Source organism: Bactrocera neohumeralis, chromosome 4 (assembly GCF_024586455.1).
Source record: "Bactrocera neohumeralis isolate Rockhampton chromosome 4, APGP_CSIRO_Bneo_wtdbg2-racon-allhic-juicebox.fasta_v2, whole genome shotgun sequence".
Lineage (NCBI taxonomy): Eukaryota > Metazoa > Arthropoda > Insecta > Diptera > Tephritidae > Bactrocera > Bactrocera neohumeralis.
Genome location: NC_065921.1, coordinates 13,140,678 through 13,158,983, shown reverse-complemented (window position 1 = coordinate 13,158,983; position 18,306 = coordinate 13,140,678). Strand labels below are relative to the sequence as shown.

The 18,306-nt window shown below is 31.5% G+C and overlaps 1 protein-coding gene across 5 annotated transcripts in view; it reads left to right on the top strand.

Moving 5' to 3' along the window:
- The window catches only part of LOC126755652 (protein windpipe), a 100,074-nt gene that overhangs the window by 25,611 nt on the left and 56,157 nt on the right, over positions 1-18,306 (top strand). For 2 of the 5 annotated variants that reach the window (XM_050468380.1, XM_050468376.1), the window contains exons 1-2: positions 5,939-6,204; positions 10,489-10,868. The exons of 1 other annotated variant lie outside the window; for it this stretch is intronic. The gene's annotated coding sequence lies outside the window, so the exon portion shown is untranslated. Of the gene's footprint in view, positions 1-5,938; positions 6,205-10,188; positions 10,869-18,306 lie in introns of those variants that run through there. 2 more of the 5 variants (XM_050468379.1, XM_050468377.1) reach the window with 2 other exon arrangements.

Sequence of the window (18,306 nt, the reverse complement as noted above, 5' to 3'; positions counted from 1 at the left end):
ACGAAAGCGACCGAACCATTTTTGGTCTCCGTAAACTTCATAAATTACATTGGTGGTTTTCGTGGCATTCTTCCCTTTTTTATAAAAAAAATTTCAAAATATAGCAAATCATCTTCTCCGGTTTACATTTTTTTGGTTAAATGCAGCTTAATATCTCACCTTTCCAATACTATATGGTATGATACAATGTGATTGGTAGCATTGGAGATATACGACTGCAATTCAGTAACAGCGGCAAAGCATTTTCTTTCCTTTTAAAAAATGTTCTTTAATTATGGTATTTGAAGATTACGTGGAACTGTCTTTTCATACTGGAACTAACAGCTCGTTATCAACTAAATAAGATTCAATTGCATACCTCACACTTGACATTTGTTAGTGTCACTTTCTACTTCAAACTAATGGTTTCATTTAATACTATATATTATATATAATATTAGTTTTTGTAATATGGTTCTCATATGTTAGGCAAAGCCAAAAACTTCACCTTAAAAAATTTAAACCGGCGACTGGTGAATGAGTAATAATGCGCGCATGGTCGGCAAGTTCAGCTTATCATTAACACCCAGCCGAATGATAAGATATGGCAAAAAATATTTGTACAATAAATTCTTATGCGAGCACAAAAGGGTGCGAAATCGGTTTTTGTGGGTTGGGTGGGAAATGTTGGCGAGTTCAACCGAAAAAATATTGGTGTTTGTTTTAGCCTTTTCAAATGTGCATGTGTGTGCTTGTGTGCATTCTGTTTGCATTTCGTTAAAGGTGACTTCAGATTTTATATACTTATTTCATTTGCTTAATTCTCCGGAATTTTATGCAACGCAACACATTGTTTGCTAAAGTTTGCGAGGAATTCTTTGCACATTGTATTATGGAGTTATTGCGTATAAATTATATACTTAAGTATATACAGTTAAAAAAATCCCAAGAAGACATTATCATCACAAATTCAGTTAGAATGTAATACGGTAAAGCGAAGACGCGTTCCCTCTAGAGTCGAGCGCAACAATTTCGTAAACTTTAAAAGTTTTTTTGTGGCTACAACTTATTGGCCCGTAAACACTGAAAGCTTGCAACCGCACATAAATTCGTACCACTTTAATATTCCCTAAGCTATAAAAACAATTATTTCAGTAAAAGTGAAGAGTACATATGTATATGTAATCATAGATAGCCCCAAATGAGCTTTGCCAAAAAAGATAGTTGGAGCATGCTTCTTGCAAATGGTTCTCATATAAATTCTATATTAAGAGTTTAGACGAGGGATTTGCCTTTACGAACTCACTCACTTTTCCTAACATTTTAACATTTCTTAGAGTCGCGCTGGCTTAATCAAGCACACTTTCATGCAACATATAAAAGAAAGTAAGGCTTTTGAGATAAACTCTTCTAGCATACGATTCTTAAGAATACAATAATCGGAATTTTTATGAAACCCCAGGTGGGTTTCGACAATTAAAAGATCTGAAAGGAGGGATCTATGTTTGAACTTTACTGTTCATGGCCTAGTATAAGATCTCACTCAAAATCTCTGTATACACAAAAATCCACACCTACGCCTTTGAAACCATATATGCTATAGTTGTTATAACGGTTATCCAGTCCCCGTTAGGGTGGTAAGGTTCAGAAAAGTTGTCAGCGAGGTCATCCAACGGTAGGCCTAGGAAGCGTGCTGTTTCGATTGGGTCGAACCATATAGAGAGGTGGTTAGAGTCATTCAGGGAATTGGTCGATTCTGGATAAGTAGGAGTTTAACCTGCTACACTATCCAAAACGAAGCTGGCAACTCGAGTTCGTCGACTGCAGTGGGTGGTGGCTTGACTCCATTCACTGAGAGGGATTCAGTGAAGGTGTTTGTAGCTCCACTACGCATAACGGTCGGTGCATGTCTGAAGTTTATTGTGTCCGAAGTCTGGTCGGCGACAATAGTCTTATGTCGTCGAAATAATTAAGGAAATACCTCTTGTTGTTCCTAGGAGGCGGCTCCGCTTCAAGCAAGCAACTGCAGGGATGGTTTCTACGAAAACACCCCACCAGAAACTGCTTGGAGAGGAGCTAATTATGCTCCTTAACTGGAAGCATACGGGCCTCCCGTTATAGTTCGGAGTGCAGTGTTCTAGTAAGTCTGAAACTTTCCTCGTCTGCGTTTCATTGCATCCAGGCGACCGGCGGTGGTATGGCGTGGTTAAGGACCAGCCTGCCGATTGTCTTCTATGTTGCCCCATGTTTTTATCTTTGCGGCAACTCTTGGTTTATAGGCGAGGGGGCGACGAGGAGAGGGGAATCGCGCCGAGTTTCCAGTGTTCAGCAACTCGCTTTGTGTTCTTATTCGTAACAGTTCGCTGCGACGCTTTTCGGCATTCGTGTTCTTTCTTTCGTAGTACATAGTTGCATTTGCGTATCTTTTTTTGAAATTAATATTTTGAATTAGCTTGTGTGGCGTAGTTAAGGACCAGCCTGCCGATTGTCTTCTATGTTGCCCATGTTTTTATCTTTTCGGATGTGTTGCCGGCCGGTCCTTAACTCTTGAAAATTTTTTTGCGGCTCTGTACTTTGGCAATAATTGCGGTCGTACGAAGATTAAAGGAGCATAGGCTGTCTAGTGTCACTCCTAAAATCTTAGGGGGACATTCGGAATTTTAACGCCATCGACTGCAATATTAAGATCAAGTCTGGACTCCTTTGTCCTGTTTTTGAATATGGCCGCTGTGGAGTTAGTGGGGGAGAGTGTTACGCTCCGTGCAGCGAGAAAGGTCAGAGAAATAGTCCTTTCCTTCTGACCACTTGTCACCGATTCCATCACCCGATGTCATTATCGTGCAATTTTAAGCACGAGGTGATAGAAATTGCCTGTGGTGGGTGAGGAAGTTTCGAAATGTGGAAATTAAACAGCAACGGGGAGAGAACACCACCTTTCTTTTCAATTTAACATTTTTACTCGAAACAGTACGATTGATTGCCAACCGCTCAGGTAGTTCATAGTCCACCTCTTTATCCCTGGAGGGAGCGTAGACTTTACCTTTTCCTCAAGTAGCGTTGTGTGGTTGACTGTGTCAAAGGCTTATGACAAGTCCCAGGCTATGAGGATCGTCCTTCAGGGTGGTTTTTGGTTGAGGCCGTGAACTATCTGGGCGTTCAAGTTCTGTGCACTTTATGATTTGCTAGATACGGTGATAGTTCTTTTTTTTTTTAGACTTTCCCCAAAGCCTGATCAGTCAGATATTTTGAAAAGATATATTTAAAAATCAAAATATTAAAAAAATTCCTTCCATAACTTATTTTGATGAATTCTCTGTGCTCTTACTGCACTGCGGTGCATGTGTAATCGCTGTAGCCCCAAATTGTAAACCCAAGAATCTTATCAACGCGAGTAGCGCCAAAATAAATATAAAACTCGTAAATACACATTCGTGTACCAAAACAAAGCCTCTACAAACTCACTCACGCACACACACCTATTTATATACACAGCCTTAAAACTACAAACTGATAAGATAATGATTATGCCTAAGTAAAGTCACATAGCAAAGTTTTGCTCGTTTTTTTGTAGATTCCAGCAAATGGAAATAAAAAAAGGAGCACTGTTTAGAGAGAAGCTCGAGAGCGTTTAGTCAGTTGATTTATTGTGCAAAAGTTGGCAAGTCACTTCTTTAAATAAAGCTGCGCTATCTAAAGCTTCAAATTAGCAAGTGAGTAAAATGTTACTAAGATATCTCTAGAATAGCAGGTGATACCTTTTGCAACGAAAAAAATGTGAAAACTTCATAAACTGCAAGTTAAAGTAAATATTAGAAACATTATCTAGTATTAATAGTCGAGCAGACACTTGCAATAACTTTATTTAGTTTGCCGAAGCAGATGTGTGTTTGTGTAGTGATAATTATCATATCTTATCAGTTATATACTCATATATACATACATACATGCATATATGTTTTAAGTACTCTCACTCTTTTGTGCGATTACTCACTATATCGCCGAAATGATCTCTGAGAGTTAGTTTAAGTAACTCCAAATTTGAAGAGTGAAGCTTTCAAAGCTATCGAGTCTTATTCGTTTTATTGTAGTGAACATGAGTGCGCTAGTTTTTGCGAATGAAGCACCTGTTGAGGGCAGTGTGGAAATTTATACCTTAGCGCAGGTTTTTATAGTTTGATATCTTGAAATTGTTTAGTTCGCCACTTTTGGGAGAAAAACATATCTCGAGACCAGTCCGACCGATTTCAACTAAATTCCGTATATGACATTTTACTGATATTCCTATATTACCGCCACCTTAACCAAAAGTTGTATGTATGAATGGAATCCAAACTATTCAAGTCCCTGTGTACCGAATATGTGGACCCCAGTATCTATAGTTGACTTTTGACCGAAAATATCAGTCAATATGTGAGATATATAATTGAAATTCCGGGATAGTCCTTTTCTGACAATAGTATTTCTGTGTTTTAAAAATGGGTTGAATTGAATCAATACTTCCCTCAGGCTCCATATACCTAATATGTATAAAAATTTTCGAACTTCCAGGTGACTTTATGCTGGATATATCGGTCAATACGTGGGTTATTCCAATGAAAAGAAGAGTGCGAAGTAATTTTACTTATAACAGTGTATTTTTGTGCCTAAAATGGATTACATTGGGCGAAAACTTGACTTAGCCCCCATATAACTAATATCAGGATTTTCGAACATCCGGCTGACTATGCTCCATAAGATTCTAAGATGAGGTACCTCAATTAAACCTATGGAACATTTTTTTAGTATGTGGCATGGTAATAGTTAACAGATAAAATCGGGTCGATACTACCCCAATTGATACTTGCAAGTTGCAAGAGCATAAAATGTTTGGTTGCACCCGAACTTAGCTCTTTCTTACTTGTTTAAAGTACCTTTGAATGGCAAGTATCGTAAAATACCCCTTCCCGAAGAAGAATCCGTCCGTCAAAATCGGCTTTTTAATTATTCCTCCAGTATAATTTTTCTAACCTCAAAAAAATAGAATTTATAGAATGGCTAACATCATTTAATAAATGCAATTTCGCTATAAAATTGTTGTACCTTAAACTCAATTAAGAGTGTGTTCCTACCGACCCGCTTATCTGTCGTTATGACTAGTGAATAGGTACGTACTACTTTTCGATTACATGTGCTTTGCTGCGAGCATTTGCATTGCTCTCCACTCGCACGCTCGAACGCTCTGCGTTTTAAATTTGCTTAAGCGCAGCTTGTTAGTATTGGTGGCATTTGAGTCCGTCGTCACGCAGCAAGCAGATTTTTTGCGACCACCTCACCGGTGTTTGTCTCACCGTAGTCCATTCATAGCCGATGGCAGTGGCGCTCAGTTGCCGCTTTGTGTGTGCATCTGCCGTGTACTCGCGGGCTTCACAATACAACGCACACAGCGGCACTACAAGCGCACACAAATGTAGCTTGCTACCTCATTAGCGTGTTTGTTGCCATAATGCTGCAAGGGGTGGGGCAGGGAGGATCGCCGAGCAGGCGATTATGTGTGTGTGCATATGTGCCGCGTGCACTCTACTCGCTGTGCTCCACTCCACCGTTCTTCGAACGCCCGTGCTTTATTGCCATTTCTGCTTGTTGTACCTATGCCTATGGATGGGTGTGTGTGCGTCTGCCACTGTCCGCGTGTTCCAGCTGCGAGTGCGAGTGCGGCTAATTTGTCTTTTTTAGTGTGTATTTCTTTTATTGTTATTATTATTATTTTTTTCTTATTTGATATTTTTGGTTGTGTGTTTCCTCGCGGTGAGTACCCATACCTCTACATATACATACATACATACATACGACTACCGCCTGTGGGCTTAGTTTAGCGTTTGGCGGTTGTTGTTGGCCTGCTGGCGGCTGGCTGGTAGTCTGATTGCTGGTTGCTTTTGCGCTCGAGCGCTTACTTGTCGAAGAGCTTTCGTGCTGAGCGGTTGGTGCGGCGTGAATTGCCTGCTTTTGGTTTACTTTGCTTAGTGATTCGATCGTTCGATTATTGTGTGTGTGGTGTGCGATCCAGTAAGTTTGCTATTCGTTATTGTCGGTCGTTCGTTGTTGGCGGTGTCACGCGTTTTCTGAGCGTTTCGAAGTTTTCAATTGAATAAATTGTACGAATTTGCAAAATAATTTGCATTATTTATTGCCGAAAAGGAAAAAAAAACAACAAAAAATAGCACGTAAATTGTGTGTAAAATAATAACGGTACGTTAAAGTGTTTTTAAGTTTTTTTTGAATTTCTGAAAAATAAAAGAACAAAATTGTGTCAGTTTTGACGTATATCTGTCCACTGTGCTGCCCACCTTACTTGTTGCGCTCGCCTTTAGTGCGCCTTCTGATTGAATTTTTTGTACCAATTTGATTTTTTTGTTGCAAATTTCAACTCGAAATTTGTTCTTTCCCAAAACAACGGTAAATAAAAGCACACAATATCGTTGCAACAACAACAATGACAGCAAAATCAACGACACTCGCCCGCAACAATAATTTAAGTGAAAATTGAGTGGAAATAAAATTGTTGTTTTTGCAAAAAAAAAGCATTGTTTGTCACCAGATTTAAGAAAAAAGCAAAATACCATTTTTTTTTTGCATTTTTTTATTTTTGTATTTGCCCACTTTAGTGCTGTTTGCTACTGATCGTGCGGTTTTTTTGTTTTTTGCTTTTTTTCTCATTTGCTAGTGGCTTGTGCGCACATTGTTGCTGTGGGCGCTTGCTTTTTGCGCCTGTCGCAAACATTTTGACATTCGTCGTTTTGTCTGTTTTTGAATACAAAAACAAAATAAAAAAAAACTTAATTGAAGAAACAAAAAATCAGCGCGGTTTGTCCTTACATTTGGCTTTTATTGTTTTGCGTTCGTTTTCGGTGTGCCAATGTTGTTGTTCGCGTTGCTGGTGTTGTTGTCGTCACCACACCGAAACCGCATCAGCGGCAATAGCCACCAAGTGGCAGCAACACCCATTGATATCGGCGACATATGGTTGGCGCAGTCAGTCGTTTGTCGCTTTTGAAACGCGCCGCGTCGTCGTCGTGAAGTGTTTGTGCGAAGAAATCAGCCGCCTAATAGCCGCATAAGATCTTCAGACACACAGCGCACACCAGCGCATGAAGAACAAGCACAAGCAGATACATTAAAATCATATAAAAACTCAGATGTGCAACACAAAACCCAAAAATAAAATTAAAAAATCTGCAACAACAACAGCAACACAAATTAAATAAAAGAAAGTAGAAATAATCACAGCCGAAAGCATTGTTGCGCCCGATTTTTGTACGCGTTGAAGGACTTTCGTTGACATTTGGTTTTTGGCTGCAGTCGCCGCAACTGTCTGCAAGAATTTCGTGTTCATCTTTTTTTTACATTCTAAATTTTCAACTTTTAACTGCCAGTTTTTCGTATTTCGAGGCGGGTGTGTTTTAACGTTTGTATTGTTTTTTTTTTTTTTTTTTGGTGCGCACGAATCTACGCTTTGCGGTGCATAAATTTAGCGTGTGTGACATTGAAAAAATAACAACAAAAATATTCATAACTTTTTATGTTTGCTGAAATTTCTATAAAGTTGCACATTTGGTACAATAAAAGTGAAAGCGTTTGAAAACAATGCAAATGAGTGCTCTAAAAATGCAAACAGTGCTGTAAAAATAAATGCAACAAAAAATTAAAGTTGTAATTTCGGAAACAAAAACAAAATTTTCATATGTGAAAAGCGTCAATTAAAAAGTAAAACGACCAATAACCAGAAACCAATAAATCTGTGTGCAAAAAAAAAATTCTTTTAAAGATTAAATGCTCAAATAAATTGATGTGAAAAAATATTTTTTTTAAGCAAACAAAAAATGCTAAAAAAATTGTGAATTTGTTCGAATAAATTGAATTAATAATTTCCGAAAATTACTTAATTCGAATTTGCATCAGTCGATAAATCACTGCTAGAAGTTGAAATGCCCATAACTTACCTGTTTTGGTTATTCATTGCTTCTAGCGTGCGTTCTGAAATTGAAATACTAATGATAATTAATTCCAAAAAAATTGAGAATTTCAATTTTTATTGAAAAAATTTCAGAATTTCAAATTAATTTTTTAATTTTTATTTTTTTTTTGTAATTTTACGCAATAATTAATAATAAATTCATGTGATGAGCATATGAGCGCAAAAGGCAATGAAATAAATAAATTATATAAAATCATTTTATTAAAAAATGTAGTACATAAAAACAATAAAAAAGGTAACTGAATAAAATAAAAAAGTTAATAAATATAAAACCGTTAACAAGAGAAGTAATATAAATTTCATAAAATAAATGATAAGAAATACAAATGTAAAGATAAAATAAACTATAAAATTAAAAAAAGGAAAAAATGTGATAATAATAATAATAATAATAATAGTTTAATATACATATATATATATATATATATATATATATATATATCAGGTTGAAAATAATAATATATTATGAATAAAAAAGACAATAAAAAATAAAAGAATTTTATAACACAATGAAAGTTATAATAATGTAAAAAATAAAAAAAAAATTCAAGAAAGTGCAAAATTGGAAAATATTATAAACATATAAACAAAATTAAAAATATAATAAATTTGTGAATAAAAAAATTTATAACGATCTAAGAGTAAATACATTTATTTATAAAAAATGTGAATTATAACCTTACATATACTGAACTATATAAATTAAAAATAACCAATTAGTCAATATCTAAAATAAAATATTAAAAAATAAGCCACATAATAGCTACATAACAAAATATATATTATATAATAAAGTAGAAAAAATAATAAGCAAAAATTAGTTATACCTAATTGTTATTGAACATATTAATTTAATGAAACTAAAATATAAGTAAGATTAGAAAAGATAAATTATAAAAATTATTTATGGAAAATAAAAATTAAAAATACTTTCATTAAAATTAGTTCTAACGAAATAGTGAACTCTGTTAATCCAAAAAACTATTTGTAAAAAAATATTTGCCTTCATTTCACAAAAAAAATATATTTTGCTTAGAAAAAAATTTTAGTTCATTAAAAAAAAGTTTAATCAAATTTTTTAAATTAATTACCAAGCACTTTCTATTTACATTAAAAATATTAACATAATAAAACTGTAATATAATTAAAAGATAATGAAAATACACGAAAAGATAAATTAAAAAAACCCCTAAGAATACACTTCAATTAAATTAAAAATGTTGTATTTAATAAAAGAAAAATTATTTATTCAAAATTATAATAAAAATCAAAAACAATATAGTACACTCTATTATTTCAAAATAAAAAAATATTTTGAAAAATTATATAATTTAAAAAATTGGTTTCAAAAATAGTTTTATTTGATTAAAAAGTGTTTTTGAAAAACAATATTTCTTTTAAAAAAATGTTTGAAAAAAAAAATTTCTTTAAAAAAATTTGATTTAAAAAAAGTTGTTTTTAATTTTATTTAAAAAAAAATTTTGGAAAAAAAATTTTCATTAAAAAATATTTTTCATTAAAAACTGAAAAAAAAATATTTCAATTCAAAAAATTATTTCAAAAAAATAATTTTATTTGATTAAAAAGGTATTTTGGAAAAAAAAATTATTTCTATGAAAAAGTTGTTTTCAAAAATAATTTTATTTCATTGAAAACTATGTTTAAAAAAAAATATTTGATTTAAAAAAATGGTATTAAAAAATATTTTGAAAAAAATTTCAATTGAAAAATGTTTTGAAATTAAATACTAAAAATTTCCAATTTACCTATTTAGTCCTTATTGAATATCAATTTTCGTGTTTTTTTTTATTTAAAAAATTTTGTACAAACTTCCTTTGGCAAAAATATTATAGAAAGGTATCCTTTTTGGATGTAAATGCTCTAAGCTAAGTAATAAATATTACCATGGCTAACTGGAGCATTCTCACATTTTTTTATCCTCATAAACTCCAAAATCTGCCTGAAATATATGAATATATTACGTGTTACTGATATAAACACAGTCAAAGATGATTAATCACCTTGCTAACAATCAAGCTTTGCAGTGCAAGAAACCTCGTCTAACTGCTAATAAATGCATCGGAAAACCCCTCAAAGCTGTGAAGATCATATGAGTCATATTAAACGATTTTTTTGCATAATGTATTAACAGACATTTTTTAATTTAAATTTCATCTCTTTCTTTTTTGTGCTTTTTTGCTAACTTGTTTCGTAAATTAAAATTTAATTGTATGCAAAGTACTTGAAATGACTGATCACACTTTCACAGCTTTGTAAAATTTTTCGAACAAATTCATCAATTAGATAAAAATTTGCATAAAACATTGGCGAATTAAACCGAACTTAACTAAAGTACTTAAGTGAACAGAAAAGCAACCCTGACACGCGTGACCTTTTTCTCACTTCATACTTACACACACACACACATTTACCGCCAATACATGCACATATTGTTAATTATGCTAATTAAATTTTGCATATATCACCTCCACTTATAGTTTACTACATACATACATACATACCTAACCTACATGAGCATACACATATGCCTGTGGACCTGACTGTCTGCGGATTAATGAAACCTCAATTAAGGCAATAATATTTGCTTAAAACTACATTCAAATAAAAAACAAATTCTGTGAGACAATGAAAAGTGCTTGACAAAAAGATAAAAAAAAACAACAACAACCACAGCGTAATAGTTTTCAATTAAAAAGTGAGGAAGAAAGTACGTCGTGTATAGTAAAAGAAACCCGACCATAGTGACACACAAATACAAAGCAAAGCAAAATATAAATATTTTCTAAGCGGATTAGCTGAGGAAAAAGTAAAAAAAACGCGCTCCACACTACAAAAACTACCAACTGTTGGGAGAAGGGTGAGTTTAGTTGGCTAATTAATGCTTAGATACAGTTTTGTTTGAAGTTGCATGAAATTTCCACAGTTGCCAAGCAATAACAGTATAAAGATTATAGCTATAAAGTAAGCGCTATGACTGCGTGCGTGTGCGTGTTGTAAGTGTTGGACTTTAGCTTATGTGGTTTGAGAAATACTGGGTGGTACTTATGAACTTCAAAAAACAAGTGCAGGCTTGTGTATAGGTATGTGTGATGTATGTAAAAATTATGAATATGACTAGTAAAAGTTAAATGCGATAAAGTTTTATTATGTAATAATATAAATATGTATGCTTCCACATGTGTATGTACATATGTATGTATGTATGACGTTTGCGCGCTTAAATCGACTTTGAACTTTGCGAATTTGTTTTGTATTGTTGATTACGTGCGCATTTTATTACAAATGCATTAGGGTGTGACAACATTTTTTTTTATTCTGGCGGTTATGGAGTTAAAGAAAAAAAAATTAATTTTAATTTTGAGTTACCCTGAAATGAAAATTTATCACAAAACACGATTTTTTTTGGGTAGTCATAATTTTTCAAAACATTTTGAATAATACTTCAACCATCATTAATTTTTGTAATCATATATTTTGTTTTTTTTTTTTGCATATGCAAGAATATTAAGCATAAAATTCTTCTTTACTGCCAGAAACCTTTTTTCGAAGGTCTTCCTGGAGATGCGTTACAAGAGCAAGAGAATCCCAAATATCACCAAATCAATCATCGATTTTTAAAATATATTAAATTTTGTGAATGTATATTACTTTTATTTCTTTATTAAACAAATATCTTTTGAAATGAAATCTCAAAAAATTGCGTTATTTCCGACTTGCAAGTGGTTATAAGCCCTTAAAAGAAATTTAGAAACAGAAACCTTTTATTATTAATATTAATAAAAAGCTAAAATTTTAAGGTATTTTCGTTTAGGCCTGAAAGTCTTTAGCTTGATCTTCCTTTTCAAAATAAAAGTTTCCAAAAATTACCCATACTTATTCGCAGACGTTTTCTTTATCATGCTTTAAAATATATTACGACACAACTCCATTATTATTCCTTATTACTCTATTTGCTTGCTTTTAATTCGTAATATACTATTTACTCAACTGCCATTGAAAATACTTGAAAATACAACTGCATAAACTATAATTTACTATACACACACATATACATATGCATGTAGTATATATAGGTATGTGCACGAGGGCTAATATGCAACAACCATAAAATAAAATCAGCAGGTATGCAATTAAACAGTTGTAGTTGTAAAGGGCACAAGCGAAGGAAATGATCGTCATGCTATGCTTCTTTTTTACAAACTTGACCTCATTTCATAATTCGATTTTTTTTTCAAAATTGCAAATTAAAAATGTAAAAATTTGTATTGCTAAAATACTAAAAATAAAAGTACTAAAGATACGTAAAATTAATTGACATTGAACACTTACATACCTTTAAGGTGTGTATCGAAAATTTGCTTGTATTAAAAAATTATAAATGCATAATGTTTGAAAAAAAGTATAACTAAAAGTGATTACAGTTAAAAATTTAATTAGAGATTGTACGAAAAAAGGTGTGTTAATATAAAAACGAAAAAATTAAATAAAATAAAAAAATATTCCACAGTTTTATCGGCATTTGCCACAACAAATCTACATAAAAATTTTTAATTGCAAATGTATTAGCTCAACATGATCAACGAAACTTTTTGCAACCGTAAAAGCCAATTTTTTTAAAAGAAAAAATTCTTGGAAATTGTTAATTTTAACCAATCTTGGTACTGCGAAAAAAAGTTACTTTTTAAGAGGGTGAGCAAGTTTTTAAAGACAAGAAAAAGAATATATTTGTGTTTCCGGCGACATATTGGTCGTTTAGAAAAAAATATAAAAAAAAATGCAAAAAAATATTTTAAAGCTTTACTTCCCCCCTTAAGATAATAGTTTCGCTTGCAGAAAAAACTGCGGAAGATACTTCCGCATGCTCAATACCTTGTATTAAAAACAAAAAACAAAAACACAAAAAAAAAAGAATTTTTTTTCAAAGCAAAAGATTTAGCAGAATTTGGTTTTCTGTGAATTTGTAAGTCTTCAGGTACTATGTTATGTCTTGTATTTCGTTACCATCACTTTTTCAAACATTTTTTACAGTTGGGTCTGGTTTGTGTTTATAAATGGTTGGAAAATTCAAAATTTTCAGAAATTTTTTTACAGTTGGTCTATTTTGTGTTCAAAAATGGTCGAAAAATTCAAAATTTTCAGAAATTGTTTTACAGTTGGTATACTTTGTATTCGAAAATGGTTGAAAACTTCACATTTTTCAGAAGTTTTTTCTTAGTGGTATATTTTGTGTTCAAAAATGTTTGGAGAATTCACATTTTTCCGACATTTTTTGATGGTTGTCTACTTTGTGTTCAAAAATGGTTGAAAAATTCACATTTTTTCGACATTTCACATTTTTAAGATATTTTTTGTTAGTTGTCTTTTTTGTGTTCAAAAATGGTTGAAAAATTAAAATTTTTCAGAAATTTTTTAATATTGGTGTAGTTTGTCAATATATAGTTTATGGTTGAAAAATAAAATTGATTAATCAAAAATACACTCTTGGTATAAATTAAACCCAAAAATGTTAAGGAATGTATATTTGATTGTGGAGAACATCTCTCCTATACCACTTAAAAACATATGAATTCATTCGTATAAAATTTATTTTTTATTTGGAAAGTGCACAATCTCTCTAACTATCGTATTCCGTTGCATTTCGTTTGCTCACTGGGTTATCACAATAATTTTTTGAAAGTAAACCGCAATGCCAATGTAGCAATTATATTGCTCGCGAGACGATTACCACCGCTGCTGGAGTCGGTGCATGCAATAAACAGTAGAATTAACAATTAAAGCGTACAAAATAAATATGTATATAAATATATCTACAGTTTTGTAATAAATTTTGAAAATTTTCGGTGTGCAAAATAAGGGAAAATAAATATGAAAAGTAGTAATAATATAAATTTAGAGGTTTATATAAATATTTTTATCACGTACTGTTTTTTCTATATGAGCTATTTTTTGATGGATTTCTGTATGCTTATACTACCCTAAATATTTTATGTTCTCCGAAAAATTGTTAAGTTCGAACCACTATAGCATATGTATAGCTGCCATACAAACTGACCGTTCAAAATCAAGTGCTTGTATGAAAAACTTTTTTATTTGTGAAGGGTATTATAGCTTCGAGTCCAACTACTTATTTTATGACATTTCTTTTATATTATTTAAATTTTTAGTATATTTCCTTTATTATATTCCTACTAACCAACTAACTTTGGTCCATTAACTAACTTTAATAATATTCCCATTAAGATTGTTTTTATTTTTCTTCGTCATTTAATTTTATCAATTCAACGTGTACGTGCTCTACTTCTATTAATAGTTTGAATGTCATAGCGGGAATGAAGCAAAAACATCAAATATAGTATACACATACATATGTAGATAGCAACTAGCCCACCTTCAAATACCCACACAAACAGCATATATAAATAAATTTGTGTGCATTTTCATTTCCACGAATTTCAAATTCGGCATTTGATGCATTACTTGTCTTGGCGCACTGTTTACTGCTGCCTAATTGCTTAGCTAGTAGCTAAGTTGCAGGCGCATGAATCACACTAATCAATTTTCAATGACTTACTAATCTGATTTCGCTTACGCAGCGCGGAACTTGAGTAGTCCATTTTTGTGCTGATTGACCTTTGAAATAATAACAAAGAAAGAAAAAATAAAACAACAAGTAACTAACAAAGACAGAGCGGACGAAAGAACAAAAACATTTAATTGAAATAAAAATAAATATAAAAATTTTGAAAATATAAAATAAAAATAAATATATAAATATCGTAAATTGTTGAAAATATTATTTATATATATATAATTTTTTTTTTTTTTCAATTTTTAATTTTTAAGTTTTTTTTGTTAATTTTTACTTTTATTTTTAAATTTTTTTATTAATTTTTTTCAATACATTTAATTTTTTCATATTTTTTCTTGCACGCCATATGTTAACTTTTAAATAATTTGCATACATGCATAAATTAAATACTTAGCTGCGAATATTTCATTAAATTAATGTCCACGCCACTGCTAACTTTTAGTGGTTTAACCGCCCACCTAACAGTAAAAAAGCGTTGTTTCGTTTTTTTGTTGAAATTTCTGTTTTTATAGGTGCAAAAGCGACATATGTTCAACTGCAATTTAAGCTGTTCACGCAATCAGTGGGTGTCTTCAGGTTTTTTTTTTTTTTTGGAAATTTCATTAATGCATAGGCGGTTATTAATAAGCATCTTGCAAACGATCAAAATTTACACGAAAGGAAGCTTGAAATATGATTGCATTTATTAAAAGTGATGGATTATGTTTAGCGTTATGCAAATTGAAAAAAATATAGTTGAATTAATCTTAATTAATTATTATTAATTAAAGTAAAAATACATGACAATTCACAATAGTTATTTTTAGTAAAATTCGATGAAGCCAACGTTGTTTTAAACAGTGCACAAGGCTTTGAAAATAGTTGAAATTGAAAGAAATTCAAAAGAGCTTGAAACTCATTGGAAGATAAAGTTAAAATAAAAGAAAAATAGTTAACGGGCTATCTGTGGAGGTAAACAGTGAACAGTTTATCTGGGCTTCCAGCAAAGCTACGAGCCTTATAGAAAAAAGTTACATGAAAAAGTTGTACATAATAAAAAAATTTACAACTTTTGTTTGAAAACCTTTTTGACATAACCTAAAAATGAATATAAAAAAATCAAATATCCAATTTTTTTTAGTTTTATCTAAATATTTCTTTATGGAAATTTGGTGTAAACTTACCTACTTATGTTCTAAACACACTATACTCCTTTTTATTTAGGCGGTTTTCTCGGGTAAAAACAACCATTTTTCAACAATTTTTTTCTCATACAAAAAATGAAATATTTGCTTAGAATTCTTTATTGTTACAAACATACACTATTAACAAAGATATTCTAAAATTTTTGGAATATTTATATTTTAAAATCGTCCATTGCGACGCCATTTCGGGCGACCCCTCGAAAAAAAGATGCGTCCGCGTTGGCAAAAAAATCCGTGTTTTAGTAAAACTTTGGCTTAGAACTTATGAAATCTCTACTTTCTATTGGCATTTTACATTACTATACATACTAAATTTTCTAATGCATCAGTTAAAACTTTAGCTTAGAACTTTGACGAAGGACGATGTAGGCTGAAATATCTACTTTCTGATGGCATAAAAAATATGTACATTACTATACATACTAAATTTTCTAATGCATCAATGAATTAGAAAATGAAAGTAAAATGGTGACTGGTTTTATAAAAAAAAGTTATGGGTTGCAATGGCTTGGCAACACAAATTTTAGACGTGAAAAAAAAGTCTTGAAAAAAACAAAAAATAAAAATAAAACACACGTAATTACAGTGTAAAAATACACTTATCTATATATTAGTGTATATTTATTTATTTGAACAAAAAAAGCAAACTCTAGGCGATTAGCATTCAGCGTGACAATGAAAGGCGTTGAAAAGGCGTGTTGTTTGACTCAGCGTGAAAAGAAAAGCAAAAAAAGCGAGCAAAAATTAAAAGGAAGTGCCATTACGAGCAGAAACAGCTGATATTCATAAACACTCGTGCTCAATATAGTGCGAAGTGAGTGTCGAAGCACAATAACGTTGTCATTAAATTGGCAAACAACGACGTTGTTTTTTTTATAATTTTCGAAAATTAAACTACACGTTTACCACACTATAAGCTATAAAAAGTGGTGATTAGTTTAAGCATTAAAAGATAGATACTAAAGTGAAGTCTGAGAAAAAACAAATTAAATCATTATTCATTTTGTTCATGTGTTAAATTCGCCACGGCGCTTCACTAAAAGCAAACGGAAAATCTTCATAAGTGTTTTGGTGTTGTTTATTTTTTACTTCAGCACCTTTTATTGTGTAAAAAATAAGACTTTCTGCAGCGGTCGTTTGTGCAAGAAAACGGAAATCGAGAAGGCGTAAAATATTTTCAGGTTTCGTGTTAATTTTGCGCCTCATTACTCACTCAAGTGAGTGTGAGTACACGTAGTGATGCATGAGCGAGTGAGTGGCGGTTTGGCGAAAAACGCTTTGATTTTCCATAAACAAAACAGTTTCTTTGTGTTTCGTTATCTTGTTTTGGTTTTATTTTTTCTTTTCTTATTTTCAACTAGCACATAGTTCATGGTAAATGTGTGTATATATATTTCTTTATAAGATATTTGTATTCGTTTTATTCTGACTTTTGCCAATTTTTGTTGTTGAATATATTACAGTTATCGTACTGATTTCCAGAATTCTCCGTTTGATTTTTATTAGTGGATGAAAATTATGAAGATTTGGCTTTCATGCCAATCTTGCAGAATTTTAAACTGAGCCAATCAAGAAATAATGATAACTTTAATAAAAATGTATAACTCAGGTTTTGAGATATTTGAAGCTCTGTACAAGTCCTTTTATCCCCAAGAATAGCCGCTATCGGACCAATCTAGCTTACAGCTGGCATACCAACTGAGCAATCACAAACAAGATACAGATATTTGATATTTATTTATTATTATTATTTTTTTTTGTTTATCAACACACAAAATATTTTACATTTTAGAAGCTGGCAATGATATTTTAATGTAGGCCTTGTTTGAAAAAATATTCCTTGTAAAAAGAACACAGAATTTGGATTTCTTGTAAATCAAGAGCAAATCAATATTTTCTTGTAAGCGCTAAAGTTCATTATAAATCCATACGTTTCTGGGAATCACTCTTAACCCTCAGAAATATTGCAAAAAGCCAGCAGACAGACAACGATCATTCTGAATATTCCACGAAACAAGTTCAACATCATATGACATCAGAAAATCCGTACAAAAAACTGCTCGTAAACACTTAAACATATTTGTACTGCTTTAGTTGTAATTTACATATACCATTAATTATTATTTATACTATTTTTCTCACACAAGATACCGGTATTTTGACTTGACTGTTGGCGGTTAACAGTGTGACGCAATAGCTTGGGCTTTACTGCTTACTCATCTGTGTCAAACGGTTTTAGCCATGTAATACTTTTGCGTATTATGTATATAAACATACATACAGACATATAAATGTTAATAGTATAATACTACAGACGTCATGGTGTCACAAAGCTGAAAAAATTTGAAATTTTTAAATGTAGAATTTTTTCAAATTTTTAAATTTTGAATTTTTTTAATTCTCAATGAATGGTTTTTTGTTTAAATCAATATTTTTTCCACTAAAAATATTTTAAATTTAGTTTTAATTTGTCCTACTGGCAGAAACATCAGAAAAGTTTTATATTATACTAAATAATAAAT